The sequence below is a fragment of the Etheostoma spectabile genome, chromosome 20 (assembly GCF_008692095.1).
Source record: "Etheostoma spectabile isolate EspeVRDwgs_2016 chromosome 20, UIUC_Espe_1.0, whole genome shotgun sequence".
Lineage (NCBI taxonomy): Eukaryota > Metazoa > Chordata > Actinopteri > Perciformes > Percidae > Etheostoma > Etheostoma spectabile.
This window is the reverse complement of record NC_045752.1, coordinates 26,393,058-26,408,842: the sequence shown is the minus strand read 5'-3', so window position 1 is coordinate 26,408,842 and position 15,785 is coordinate 26,393,058. Positions and strand designations below refer to the sequence as shown.

At 44.7% G+C, this 15,785-nt stretch overlaps 1 protein-coding gene across 2 annotated transcripts in view; it reads right to left on the bottom strand.

Annotated features, from left to right (window-relative positions):
- kcnh5b (potassium voltage-gated channel, subfamily H (eag-related), member 5b) overlaps positions 1–15,785 on the bottom strand; it is a 196,240-nt gene that overhangs the window by 104,330 nt on the left and 76,125 nt on the right. The gene's annotated exons all lie outside the window — the stretch shown is intronic.

Genomic DNA, 15,785 nt, shown 5'->3' with positions numbered 1-15,785 from the left:
AATTTTTATTCCTCTCCATTATAGACAGAATATAAGCTGATCTGAGTGGGTGGCTGATCTTTAATGCAATATCTACATTACCCATTATCAGCAACCATTCACCCAATGTTCCAAAGGCACATTCTGTTTACTAATCTGATATCATTTTAAAAAACTAACTAGAAAAACATTAGCGAACTCTTTTGCAATTATGTCAGCACATAATGTAATCTGAAAACTGCTGCGCTGGTTAAAAAAAACAAGGCAACTGATCTCAGCTGGTATTCTGTCTATAATGGAGTGCAATGGAAATTTGTGAGTGACCCCAAACTTTTGACCGGTAGTGTGTATATGAGATCAGAGATGTCTTCCAGAGATATCTGTGTGAAGTCTCTCCTCATTGAGATGACATATCACGGTACTCTTGACCAATTACGCCAATGTTGTCATTGCAGCGATATTGTAGGGTTGACAATTGGTGCTTTATCAAAATGTTTTCACAATGAGATTTTTGATAAATAATCACCGATGACGTGGATATAATGACCAAGTAGTCAACTAGAACAGTCTGGTAAGTTCAGAAAATGACATCACTTAATCGTAACGCAGCCCGTAAACCCATGAAAAGACAACACAATATCACGATATCTAAGACAAAGGCCTGACACACTACAACTATGCTAACAGGAAAAGAGCAATACAGTAAATGAGAGGTATCCAAAATGATAAACCTCAAATACAGGGAATTAATCCTCTAGGTCAATTAACTCAGTTTACATGCCTCATAATAAGAGACATTTCCTAGATATTCACGTGTAAGGTATTTCACATTTTGGAGATAAACGCTGATGGAAAGGGAGGCAAATGTCCCTTATGATGCAAGGACCGGCAAGGACCGTCTACTACAGCCTGAAGTACGACTGCTAGTCAGCCCTTTCTATCGATAAAAGCCCTGCAGCCTCCAGCAGGGGGTCTAATCGGGACGTGAGTCCCGTCTATTGCGTCATAGACCTGTGGCACAAGGTGCGCTCGGGAGTTATGCATCAAGATCTCATGCGGCTCATCCACTCCAGGTAGGTAGCCTGCAGTATATATATCTTTGCGTCATCCTGGTTTGTATGGCACACATCTTGGGTCCCAAAACAGTTTGCCTCTCACTCTGTTCTCTGCGCATGTCTCCAGTTTGTAGAGCGCGATGGCGATACGCTTCTCGGTTGGAATCGGAGGGCCATGGCTTAGGGCCCGTGAAATTACATTACACAACAGGTCAATAACAACAACAAAGGCACCTAGCGTCGGTATTTTACGAGATGGGAGTGAGAATGTGTTGGGAAGGCAGAACTGAGAACACTTTAATATCTGTGTATCGCAAGTAATCCATTTATTGCAATATTCAACAACCTTATTGCATATTATCCTCATATTGTGCAGCCCTACTCCCTTCCTGTCCCACAATCTGTTTTGGAAAGATCTAAGGCTCTGGAATCTGAAAATTCAGATGAAATTAACTGCAGAATGACCCTTTAAAAGCAGAGAGTTCAATACCTGCCGCCTCGCACCAGCAGTGTGTTCAACTAAAGAGTTGCTGCTCTTTGGTTAGTCCTTGAGAGGTGGGTCAGTGGCCCCAGTGTGCCCTGTACAGGGCGTTAGCATCGGATGGCACCCATTGATTGACCTTAGCTCCTAGGTTTCGTCTGACTCTAGCTCAGGGAGGATCAGAGGTCAGCAGATGTCGTGGAAGCGAACATCTCAGGGCATCGTTCAAGCTCTCTGCTCCGCCTATGAGCGCTGATTTGAATCAGCAGGTGAGACGGGTACAGAGCTCTGGGCCCAGTTCTCCCACTGCCAGCAATTATACTTGAGGAGGATCTATCCATCATCTGGCACCTGCTTGATTTAATTCTCCCCTTGCTAACCATCTGACTGCGGGCTCCACATTTTTTGCCCCGGCATAAATTACAGGAGCAGAAATTAAAAAATTATAATCAAAATAGGAGTGATTGCCTCCTTTGTAGGCTTTTCACTGTGGGAATGATTGGGAGAATGGGTTCATAACTCAATGAGCAGCGGAGAGATTCACCGCCAGGACAATTACAACTGGCAATAATTATGGAAATTGGGGTTTGAATCACTAAACGCACCCAAACCCTCCAGGTGATTTACACAAAACACGTGAAATAGATGAAACTGAAATCAATTATTTATGGCTGAGCTCTAGTGTAATGTTATGAAATCCATCGCTGGTAATGTGTTTGGTTTTCTTTTTCACAGGCGCCACTAACAGCACACTCCCAAACTTCTGTGTGCCAATGAATGTGCTTTAATATTCCAGTATTCACACATTCTGTCCTGTATATCCACAAGCTTTCTCTCTTTCGCTCTCACACACACACACACACACATTACTAGATGCAATAAAGCATATATGGACACATACTGTACCCTAATCTACAAATATGCACCAGTAACAAAAACATACAAAGCAGCACCATGATTTTAACACTGTTAGGTGAGCCCTCATATTCAATGCATGGGGGACACTGTGATCACTGGACCAAGACAATCACTCTGAACAACACTGTATTGATTTGCAGCGCAGCCAACATAGGGGTGGCCAGTTGAGGCTACTGAAAACCAAAAGCTACCCAAATTCCATGATTTCTGAAATCCTGTGGCGCGTGGCCACCCTCCATACCACCAGTGATCGGAGCTCGATGGGCACGTGCGTGCATGGAACGTACGCCGTGAGCAATACCAGAGCAAGATTGGAGCAGAATGCAGAGGGAGATAAGGCAACAGTCCATGCTTATGATTTTTAACTGTGTGTACTTGTGTTTTATCTGTTTAACTGATTTTATGTAAAGCACTTTGAATTGCCCTGTTGCTGAAATGTGCTATACAAATAAAGCTGCATATAAATATCTTGAAAATCATGAGCAAAACTATTTGTACTTTGTTACTTCCCATCTCTGCTAAATAGTCTCCGTAAGGAATTTGTTTTGGTGGACCATGTGGACGTTTTAGTTGTCCGTTAGAAAACTCAGATTGGACAGATAGTCTAGCTAGCTGTCTGGATTTACCCTGCAAAGATCTGAGGACCAGGTAACCATAGTCCTCAGATTGGACAGAAAGTCTAGCTAGCTGTCTGGATTTACCCTGCAGAGATCTGAGGACCAGGTAACCATAGTCCTCAGATTGGACAGATAGTCTAGCTAGCTGTCTGGATTTACCCTGCAGAGATCTGAGGACCAGGTAACCATAGTCCTGAGATTGGACAGATAGTCTAGCTAGCTGTCTGGATTTACCCTGCAGAGACCTGAGGTCCAGGTAACCATAGTCCTCAGATTGGACAGATAGTCTAGCTAGCTGTCTGGATTTACCCTGCAGAGATCTGAGGACCAGGTAACCATAGTCCTGAGATTGGACAGATAGTCTAGCTAGCTGTCTGGATTTACCCTGCAGAGACCTGAGGACCAGGTAACCATAGTCCTCAGAAATCCACCGGAGGTCAGAACGCCAAAACAGAGACAGAGGACGGGGACACCTGGGACACCTGGCGGAATTTCCGGCGGTACCACAGCAATCCTAGTAGCAGGACGTCATGGATATAAACTACACATTACAATATTTTTTTCTATCCACACCACCCCCTGCTACATATCGGATGTAATGCATATCTAATTCAGTGACAATACTTCATTACCTGATAATGTTGTAGTTCTGTTCCTGTTTTTCATTTAATCCATACACTCTCTGTATATCTTTATCTGGATTTATATTTTTCCATTACAAGTACTTACTTTTTCAATATTATTTATGGTCAGAGGTGAATATAACTTATATTATGGTTACCTACTTTTGCATTATTACTTTAATTACATATTCAATTTAATTTTAAGGTCACTTACTTACACGGCAATTGTTTTTTTTGTACTAGGGCAACCGCACTTTACTTTACAATACCTTTATTTGACGCCACTTTACTTCAGTCTACCTTCTGCTCATTGTCTACTGTTTGCCTGTTTTTCTTGTGTGTTTACTTGTTTGTTTTTTTGCTCTTATTGTAGAGAATGCTACTGTTCCCCGCTGTGGGATGAATAAAGTATTACCTAATCTAATCTAATGCACAATGTAAAAACCAGAGATTAACCAATATTTGACAATAATGTGCAGCGTCAATGTTCAAATAGTTTTCTGTGACAGCCCTACACAGCGCCCTTCCATTATTTAATGCAGTGATGTTTTCAACCATGCCAGACCACTGACCCCCACAGCATAACCACACCACCAGACCCCCGTGGGGGGCTCTCACCAAATCCATGAAGAGGATGAAGGCTGACTCATCTAACCACATCACTTCAACCCCCGCATCTCAGTGCCAGTTGCATTTGTAATGAGGGGTTTGTACAGTACCTACGAGCCCTACAGACTGTATGGTCAACAGCCCGTTACTGCTGACCCAGTCCAATCATACGCTGCCATTTCTTTTTTCAATTGCAGATTTGTCTTCATTAACGTCCTTTTCAGCTGAGGCAGAAGCTGCGGTTAACATTAGTCATGTGGATCGAAGAAATATGCCATTGACAAAGGTCCCATTTACTCCTGTTGACAGTTTTTGGAACTCTGTCAGTACAGATTATTAATTATTTGATTTTGACCCTAATGTCCATACCTTTTCCATTGATCTACATGCATATGTCCCCGCCACTGTTTCTATTGAAACACTGGCCAGTGGAGCCGTCTTTGTGACAAAAGCTCTTGCAATCCATGCCCGAATAATGACCTCTCTTTCCAAATGTATTTCTTCTTGCCATATGAAATCAAGGTCACCTGTCCCTGCTCAGCAGAGCATGATTATTACATGAGCAGAGAATTAATTGCTTAGCTGTATCATGCCGTACACTCATTTATTCAGATTTCTCTTTCATTTGACGCCTGCCTGGGCTAAAATGTTTCTCCAAACTGCCAACTTATCAGTGACTTAGAAAACTAGCCGTGCATTTTCAACGTCTTCCACACAGTTATGAACATGTTTCATGAAGGCAGCAGTTACAGAGACCTCGCCAGTAAAGAAGCACCTGCTCCTTCAACTGAAGTAATAAACTCCCCAAAATAGGGAGTCACGAGGTTTCACTAGACGGCGGCAATACAATCTCACAGCCGGCGCTCTCGCACTTTCTGCAGTTGCCATGTCAACAAAGTAAGCGAGGCAGTTCAGGGTGAAAGAGGATCAGGTTTTCTTCACTGAACTGTTAAATCAGGCTGGGTATCGCCAATGATTTCCTGAATCCAGTCCGATTCGACCCAATCAATCAATTAGGTTAGGCCAATTTCAGTTACAATACCAGTTTAGCTTGGATATGTAAAATAATAATCAAACTGCTGCTGAAAATTGTACAGGCACGAAGCCAAGCTCAAATATTTGTATAAAGCACCAGGTTCATGTTTACATTAAGAACCCCCAACCCCCATGGTGAACAGGCACATATTGAAAGATTGATATCAGGATTTTATGAATCATTATCAGAGCTCTCTAACAAAGATGGATTTTGATTGAAGAGTCGATTATTTTAAAGGTGCCCTGCCCCCGTATTTCCTGACTTTGCGGTAATGTCTGAAATCCTACCATGGACTCTGTAACTTGGTTACCAAGGTTACCTTTCCATTCCATGCCATTCTGCAGGAAGACTCAGCTCCATTTGGGCCAGTTCTCGTTAATATTCAACCAGCTAAGCTGCTTGACTGTGATTGGCTAACAGCTAGCCAATGAGACCCTGGCTATCAGCATTTCGGCTATTAGCCGTTCATCTTCACACACACACACACACACACACACACACACACACACACACACACACACACACACACACACACACACCTACTTCTAAATGTCTGGAGAACAGAGTTCACTCGGTCCGAGGAGGCTGAGCAGACACGTATCTGCCCATCTATCCATCCAGCTGATAGCTGATCTCTTTTCTCTGGTCTGAGAATCCCGGTAGTTTCCTGCCGTGGTCAGATCGGCGTGTCAGAGTGTAAGGGAGAGCTGGGAGTGCGGCTGGGCGGCTCATTAACACTAGAACTGCCATGACGGTCATTTTGACCGTTTTGCATTTTATAAGTGCAATAACTTTGCTGAAAAAAAAGATTAAATCCTGCTGGTACCTGACTTTTCCTAAAAGTGTCTGTATTTTCATTTAAAATGTTTTTCAAATTATTTACACCAAAGCCCAAAAAAATATGATCAATTTACCCTATTTTGGCCATACACGGTCAAATTGACCGCAAGGGTTTTCGCGGCATTCTTTATGTAACTTTTCGCGCGGTTGATCTTGGTTGCTTAGTAACTATCATTGTCTTTGTTAGAGAAACGTCACTACCCTATTTGTATTTGTCGGTAGTCTATTTGATTACACTGCTTTTGATTAACTTAGTTAGAAACCCATTTCGTAAAAAATGTCCAGAATGAATGACCGATTTAGGAGGTATATGACTGTTGAAACTGCCTTGGAGATGCTTCAGAACATGGGAAGTGATGATTCTGATGCTGGGGCTCTATCGGAGTCGGAGGAAAGTGACAGTGACCGTTCCTGGGTGAAGGATAGGTCCAACACTTCATCCTCATCAGAGAGTGAGTCCGTAGGCCAACAGCGGAAAAAGAGGCGACGACTGTCATCTAAGAATTCGGATCGAAATATTGCGTTTAGGCTCGATGGTCCCTTTGATGGCGTTGAGCCGGCCACGGCTGATGTTCGCGGTGAGCCGGTCACGGCAGATGTTCCCGGTGAGTTCGGCTACATAGCTGTTCTGGTCATATTTGCAATTGTAGGCTGGTATTATTATTAGTCTAGTTGTTGTTATAGCTATTATAGTTATTGTTTTTTTGGCCTTCCCGAACCATCAGACCTACCCCTCGAGCCAACATACAGCCCACCTGAGTCATCACAGCCGGAGGCGGCTGTGGAAATGGGGAAGGATGGGACGGCGTGGACGGTGCTTCCGCTGACTGACCGTGCAGGGAGAAAGCAGAGCCAAAACGTCCTGACAGAAGCTGCTGGCCCCACAGCGCACGCAAAACGCAACATTGAAGATGCGCTCACAGCCTTTGTGTGTCTCTTCGATAATGGCATGCTGAAGCACATCAGGGACTGCACTGTGGCTGAGGCCCATCGGCACCTTGGTGACAGTTCCTGGGACATGACAGTGGCTGAACTAAAGGCATTTATAGCCCTACTGTATGTCCGCGGGGCACAGGGTGCAAAACACATCAATGTGGACAGTTTGTGGTCAGAAAAATGGGGCTTGCCCTTTTTTACAGAAACAATGGCCAGAAACAGATTTAGAGAGCTCATGAAATTCCTGCGGTTCGATAAAAAAGAAACCAGACGCATTCATCTGCAGGATGACAAGTTTGCCCTGGTGTCAGCAACCTGGAACAAGTTTGTGGCAAACAGCATAGCTTGTTACAAGCCTGGTGCTGACATTACCATTGATGAGCAGCTGTTCCCCACCAAGGCCCGGTGCAAATTCATTCAGTACATGGGGAACAAGCCTGATAAATTCGGCATAAAATTTTGGCTGGCTGCGGATGTGCAATCCAAATATATGCTGAATGGGGCTCCGTATCTTGGTAAAGAGGAGACGCGGAGCAAAGGTCAGCTTGTGGGAGAGAGTGTGGTGCTGAAACTGGCGGAGCCGTTTCTGGGGAAGGGAAGAAACATTACGACTGATAATTTCTTCACCTCACTAAAACTAGCCACTGCCTTACAGGCCAAAAAGACCAGCCTGGTTGGCACCCTGGGCAAAGCAAAACGCGAGTTGCCTCCCTCTGTAAAAGAGCAGGCAGAGCTGTTCAGCACAAAGGTGCTGAAATGTGCTAATGCGACATTGACCATTTACCAGGGAAAGCCGAGAAAAAATGTCTGCATTTTGAGCTCAGTGCACACAAGTGTAGGAATAACAGATGGACCGAAGGCAAAACCCGAGTCTGTGACCTATTATAATAACACCAAATACGGCGTAGATGTGCTGGATCAGATGGCGAAGGCGTACTCCGTGAAAGGCGGTACACGAAGATGGCCAGTGGCTGTATTTTATAACATCCTCGACCTGGCTGGAATAAATGCACATGTCCTATACAAGGAGTGCACCGGCAGCAAGATTTCAAGAAGGAAGTTTTTGCTGCAGTTGGCAGAGGAGCTGAGAGCAGAGTTCATAGAGGGGAAAAGGGCAGCAGCGCACGGTGCCGGTCCGCAGCGACAGCCACCACCGCACCTGGCACAAAAACGCCGGCAGTGCCAGGTGAGGAGGAGCTGCAATCAGAACAAGACACAAGACACCTGCAACACATGCCGCAAACCCGTCTGTGGAAATTGTGTCAAAAGACGAGCTGTCACCTGCGTCGACTGCGTTTGAAAGGCAAATGTAGCCGACACATGTATTTGTAATTAGTTGTTTCATGGTTCGTTCTTGGCTCTTTTTGTTATCAGCACGGTTCCAGCTTTTACAATTTGCCTATTTTCTTTGTCATTTGTGTTAGAAATATGTTTAAAAATATAATCTTAATGTATAGAAAAAAGTTATAGTGCACCAGCAGTAAAACTGCCACAGCAACTGAACTGAGAGCGGAGTTTATGGAGAAAAAAGAGCAGCGGCGCACAGTCCGAGCAGCGCTGCACACCACAGCAGACACCAAAACGGAGTTAGTGCCAGGTTAGCACACGGTATACATGTTCAAATGAGCTACATTTAGATGCTATTTGTTGTTTCCATACCATATTTTTTATGAAATAATTACGGTTTAGCTACTATGTCATGATATGAAACACGTAACCTATTAGTCCTTCTACTCAAACGTATAATTAAACTTGTTAAATTGTACATTTTGGTGTTATTTTGTTTATCTAAAGATATTCTAACACAATACATGTATCGATATTACAATTAGGTATTTTTAATTAGAGATTATAGAGTTTGGAATCTGGCGGTCAAAATGACCGCTCACGGCAGTTCTAGTAGTTATGGAATCCCGGCAGTTCTAGTGTTAAAGGTCTTGTCAGTCAATCCATCCAGGAAATTACACAGATCTCCAGTTAGGCCTTAAACGCCCACTGCAGGCGACTACCACCTCAACAGAGGTTATTTCACAGTTTCCTTTGTAGAACTACACTGATTCATGAATGTAAATATGGAATGTATGTGCATTACTTGTTATAACACACATACATTATTCCTTTTTATGTTCAGGTTTTTTTTTTGTAATGAGCATTGTCACTTGAGTGTCTGAGCTCTGGCTTGGAAATAAATTCATCAAAAACGGAGGGCGTAGAGTTAAAGAAGGTGTGCTAAGTTAGAATCTGACAACAGACTTTTGAAGCATGATCCATACAAGGCACTAAAACTCCAACCAATGGACTTTCACCCTGGTGATGAAGGCCACCAAATACCATGGGTAACCAAGGGTTCCTCTACACCCTACGCTAGTTCAGAAGGTCCCGGGCCCCCTCCACCCCCTTAAACAGGACAGTCCAGACTCTGTAAACTCATATAGTCGAATCGACCAAGATGTACACACAAGTGGGAAACTGGGACACATTCCATGATGACCAGCAGAGTATGAGTCCAGTGGTTTATGTTTCATTAGTCGCCTTGACTAGATGGATTAGCTAGGGGGCGATGACCAGCTGAACCTACATACCTGATCAATGTGATGAATGTATCCTGCCTTTACAAGACAACCAGCATTGGCTGAGATCTATAACCCTGGTTACTTCTTCTGAAAACCGGAAAACAAGGGTGCATTTCTCTGCCATATTTGAAAGGACTTTTAAAATACTAATACTAAGCAAATGGTATGGCTGATGGTTTACAGTTGAACCCCAAATCTGTTCATAACATTCCCTCTGATGCGTCTCTGTTTCTGTCGGCTCTGCATTGAAGCATCCACAGACAAGGAATGAGCCATCTCGGTTCGTATAAACACAGACAGAAACAGAGCCTGCTGGTATCTCAGTGTTTAGAACCTTTTTCTTACACTGGTTACATTTGCTTCCTGGTGGTTTTCTTGAGTCACTACGATGGCGCTGAATGGCACACTCGGCTGCACATGCAGCAGGACAGAACGGCAGAGTGTGCAGGGTGAATAACATCCGAGTGTGTGTCCTGCAGCATCTCAGTGACAAGATCTGTGCAAGACCCGCCACTTTGCTCAAAGACCTTGTGGTGAAAACACTGCAAGGAAAGCAAGAAAATTATCCTCCTCTCTTTCCATCTATTATTCAGTTTGCCAAGGTGCCATGTTTAGCATTCTGTTACGAGTAACGCCATGACTTTCTAGCGCTGCTGAGGAGAGGAAGGCACTGGGATTAAAGACAATAAGACTACGAGACTGTGAGCGGTAATGCAACCTCCAGAGGACAGAGCGATGACTGCTCATCCAGCCAGGAGGATCAGCACGTACTTCAGAGTACTGAGGCACAAAGGAGGCTCACAAAGTTTAGGAAGGAAGAATGGCACGGAAGGTCACTGCAACTAATCCCTGGACGAGCTGGGGACATGTGGGAGGAGTGAGATAGTCTTCCATTGCCAGACCTTCCTCCACAGCACAGCGGAAGAAGGTCTGGCTAGTCCGCACAGCATTCTGGGATGGGAGGAAACTGCTCTGGATCGAAGCTGAAGTGGACAGCTACCGGGGGTAAATTGGACGAGATGGATGAATGTAGAGAAGCGTAATGCTGAAAAAAATGCTCAGCAAAATGTCCTCACTGGGTCACATGACCCTTCACTGGGTCACATGACCCTTCACTGGGTCACATGATCTTTCATTACACACTGCCGTTGATTTTGACTTATTCCACACACACCTTCCTGCTGCCACAAATACTCACTAGAGCACCAAATGTGGGATTAATCTGATTAATCTGACTAATTAAAATAGTCCCCAACAAATGCACTACTTCCTGCGGTCTGTTTGTCAGAAACTACCATGACCAGCTCAGCAGGAACCAATGGGCCCAGACAGGAAGTCACAAAGCACGGAGACGGACAAAAACACGCACTTGGTTTCTGGTCAGTTCATGGAATATAAAAGAAATATTGAATATTACCCGCCTTATCCTTTTAATTAAAAAGTACACACTTACAAGATATAACAAGTATATCCGACCAGGCAATCTGATTGGTCGACCTGACGTTTAAAAACACAACAACACAGTACTCCACTTCCATGTCAATATTCCAGAGTTAAACCAAAACCTGTATTCATAGAAATAAATCCCGTCTCACATCCACAGAAACTCTCCATCGTATTCAGATAATGATTCATCGGCTTTTTCTGACATGCTTCTTTCAGTTTGGGAGTTCTAAATAAAACGACTAAAAATGGTGTTGTGGTGTGGCTGTCTTCACCAAACATTGTGAGGTGTTCAGCAAAATTGAATAAAGAAACCACAAACAGGACAGGACCCCCCCCCCCCCCCCCGATGATTGATGGATCGGATTTCAGGGACACATCATCTCCAATTCGTCTATGTTTTTAACAATTACAAAGTAATCCTGACCCTGATGAGTCAGAGAGAGAGCTGAGAGAGAGAGAGAGAGAGAGAGAGAGAGAGAGAGAGAGAGAGCGGCTGGGCCGATATGAGGGAATGCCTCGGAAAAAACGGTGGAAGAAATAATGAGGGGGCATCACAGAAAGTGAGGGGGGGGCGGTGGGAGCAGGGATAATGAGAGGGAAAGACAGAACACAGTAGAAACAGTGACAGAGAGAGAGCAAGATGGCTCTTTATGGATTAGTGGACTAATGGCCAGAGTGTTGCTGCTGTCAGAGAGAGGCCACACACAGTCCAGCGTCTCTCTCTTCCACTCTTTCCCTGTCCAGTTCTCTCTCTCTCTCTCTCTCTCTCTCTCTTGCTCTCCAAACTAATCAGAGCATCTCCATTGAGAAGCCAGAGGGGAGAACGACACCCAGAGCGGCTTCCTCCCATCCTCCTCTTCTTTCATTCTCCCTCACTTCTCCTTCCCTCCGGCTCCACCATCTTATCTCCTTCCCCCCGGCGTCATTTCCATCAACCCGCCTCCTCCGCTCAAAGCCTCCATCTCCTCCCCTCTTCTCACCTTGCTCTCCCTCAGGCGTCAGCGGAGAGTTGAGATCGCAGTGGGGAGTGTGTGTGTGTGTGTGTGTGTGTGTGTGTGTGTGTGTGTGTGTGTGTGTGTGTGTGTGTGTGTGTGTGGGGGGGGGGAGGCAATTCCAATCCACTCAGTGGAACCCAAACCCATCTTGGGAATTGGGTGGAAGCAGCTCCAGGCGAGTCCTCGCTTGGAGCACTTACCACATCACGCGTGGTTTTAAATCACCAACGACGAGCGCGTCGGAAAGAAGAAAAAAAAAGGGAGCTTTCCTTTCCCTGCTCCCTTCTTTCTTTCACTCTCTTGCCCCCCTCTCGTTCCCCTCCTGCTGAGTCTGGGAAGTCTCTTCCGCTTAGGATACACGGCCATCACGCCGAACTCCCCGGGCCAAATCGGCCGCATCCTTCCGCCCGGCTGCGTGCATCACTGGCGCCGCCAAACCTTTTTATGCCCAGGTAATTCCTGGAACTCCCTGCGAGCTGGATCCTGTCATGTGAGCGTCGTTTCCTTGGTTCTCCCTTCCCCCTTCCTGCACTGCCTCACCCCACCATCTCGCCATTCGAGTCATTTAATTGGCTGTCGAGTCTCAGAATAGTGTTTTGTTCCACCGGAGTTTCTTTTGCTACTTGTGTCGAGATCGTCTCTTGAAATAATCTTCATTAGTGGAACAAAATGATTAACCTCCAGATGAAGGACTTTTAAATGGAATGGCAGTTTATATTCTAGTTTCATTAAGAAATAACAATACTCAGCATCAAGGGTGTAAATCTGGGTTCAACTTTGGTGAGGGTTGAAATCTCCAAGTCTCTAGGAAGGTGCCGGGACATGTATGCATGTATTGAAAAAAGTGACAAAAACATTTTAGAAAAAAAACGTTGGAAACAAAAACAAAAAAAAGGTGAAAAAAAGAGACGACAAATGTCAGAAAAAGCCTACAAAAAATACCTTCTAAAAATAGCCTAAAGAAATGAACCGAAATCGTAGCAAAAACAACCTTGAAAGAGACAAAAAAAAAGAAAAATCAACAAAAAAACATAGAAACCACTTCTCTTTGAGTTGCAGCCGGCTCTCCCCCATCACTTTGTGGTGTTAACCCGCCTCACCTCTGTGACCCGGCTGTCCTATTAAATTATTTTCACACCTTTCTGTTCTGTATCACCAACAGCAGCGCCACCAAGGGGTTGGCAGTTACTCTTCTCTCTGGCGATAGCTTTAATGTCTTGTTTTTCACCTGGACAAACAGAAGGAGGAGTTCAGAAAAGGAATTCTCTCAGCCTGTTATAATGCGTGGCAAACTACAAGTAGTGAGGTTACCAGTGAAGAATACACTCTGGGAAGAGTTGTGATGACAGCGTGAGCCGCGCGTTCCCTAACCTTGTCATCTTAGAATCACTGATTATAGGAAGCCGGCCCTAAACACATCGTGTCACGTTGGAATCCGTTGTTATCCCTTAACCGCCTGTTACAGTCTGCAGTCAGAAGAGAGCGCTCCTTCATCTGCTAAACACACACTTTGGGATGTCATCAGTGTTGAATAAATACTTTGTCAGTTTAATATTTGTGATCTGTTTATTTAATAAAGATAACGAGGAATTAAAAAGTACCCCCACCCTAGAAAATGCTTTTGTACGCCACTTAATGGGCAACAAAAAAATCAAATGAGAGAAGTTTTTTTTATAACTTCTAAAAATATGTTTGTATTCAGTGCCAGTGTGTGAATGTGGCTTCATGCTGCACAACCAAAAGCTCACCTGAGTATTTCGAAAAGACAGAATATGGATAAACTAAAGAGCAATCTTTAAATCTGCTGGTCGGCCTGCACTAGCGGCGGATGCAGATGTAGGGATGCCACCTGAAATTTGGGTTTCTTGCAACCAAATTGTCAAAAGAAATAACGTGGCTGGTTCCCTACAACGCTCTTCACAAGTAATGTAAATGATCAGTTCACTACTTTCATTGAATTTGGTTGTTTCATTCAAGTTTATACGATTTGAAAAAAAGGAAATGGTAAAAGAAAGTTGAAAAAAGCTTCAAAAACGTTGAGGGGAAAAGTGAGAACGTCAAAAACAAAAGTGTTGAAAATGATGACCAGAACGTAGAAAAAAAACAACAAAAAAATCAATAAATAGTTGCATGGTCGACGGGTAACTCAAGGGTTAAATAGTGCTTTTCTAGTCTCAACGACTCCTCAAATCTCTTCTCCATAGTACAGGAACCATCCACCGTCACACACATTCACACACTGTGGCCGAGGCTGCCGTACAAGGTTCCACCTGCTCATCAGATACACACTCACACACGTTTACACCCCAATGGGGCGGCATCGGGGGCAACTCAGGGTTCAGGGTCTTGCCCAAGGACACTTCAACATGGCCCCAGACGCCCCATCAGGCCCCATCAGGCCCTTACGTAGGCTACGGTGAAAGCTCTGCGTGGAGCCTCCACACAACCATAAATCAGTCTCTAGTCCCAACAAGAAGGTTAAAGGGATCTCTGCTCACTAGACAAAGTGGAGCTTAAACAGCCGGGAACCCTGAGACAGGATCTGGGGGGCTAAGACCTGGACCATGTCTGGGGTTTTACCTTTGACTGTTGAAACTGGATGTAGAAAAGGGGAAAACGGATCTGTCCCATGTGATGTTGAAATGACTTTCATTGGGTTTTCTATACCGTCCTGTTTTATGGTGAACAGCGTGGTGCCTTGTTTAGCAAGATAAAAACAGATATTGATTTTGTAACTATGGTTGAGGCTCTGAGACTGAGGTTGCTGCTGCTCTGTGGATGTTTTGGAGACTCCACATCCTACATGTGCAAAGCAATTAAAAGATATAACTGCAGTTACTTTCCAGAAATGATGTGTAATAATGTTGCATGTTTGTTTTGGGAAATACAATGTTTGTTCTGGCAAACTGTCTAGAGAAGTCATGCGAGCTGAGGAAGAAAGCCCCGTTGTTTATGGACGTGTCAATTATTATGTTCCATTAAGACTAATGGTATATCAGTAGGAAGCTGCTTTGTCTGAGTGGGAGAAAGCCCTAAATATTACTGATGATGTGTAGAAGGTGTGGGGTGAGAGCATGCATGGTGCGGGTGGGATGAGACAAAAAGATGATCCTACAACTCGCTAATGCTATTATGTAATTACATATAATAAAATGATATGGGAACTATTATGGGTTATTACGCTAACGGTGCTGTTTTATGGTTTTATACATTTACTAGACCAGAGGGATGCAGGTTGGTCCCTTTTTAGAACTCTGTGTGTTTCTTCTGAATGATTGCTTGTGAGTGGAACGTGATCTCGTGCCTTGGACTAGCGAGGGGGACTGTGCATCGGTTCAGGAAAGTGGTTCAGGTCTCTGCTGCCGGCTACAGATACAGTTAAGTGGCCCATTAATCCTGGACCGTCTAGTGACAAACGGGGGGGAAGACAAGTGGGAGGACAGCTGGGAGAGACGGACAGAGGGAGGGACGGAAGGGGCCTGCGTCACACATCAGCCTGCGTCATACTAACAGGAGGAAGAGTCTTCTGGACAGACAGGCAGGCAGGCAGGCAGGCAGGCAGAAACAGAAAGGCCAGCGACAGGCAGGCAGCAGACAGACAGGCAGCGCAGGCAGGCAGGCAGGCAGCAGGCAGGCAGGCAGGCAGACAGGCAGACAGGCAGCAGGCAGACAGCAAC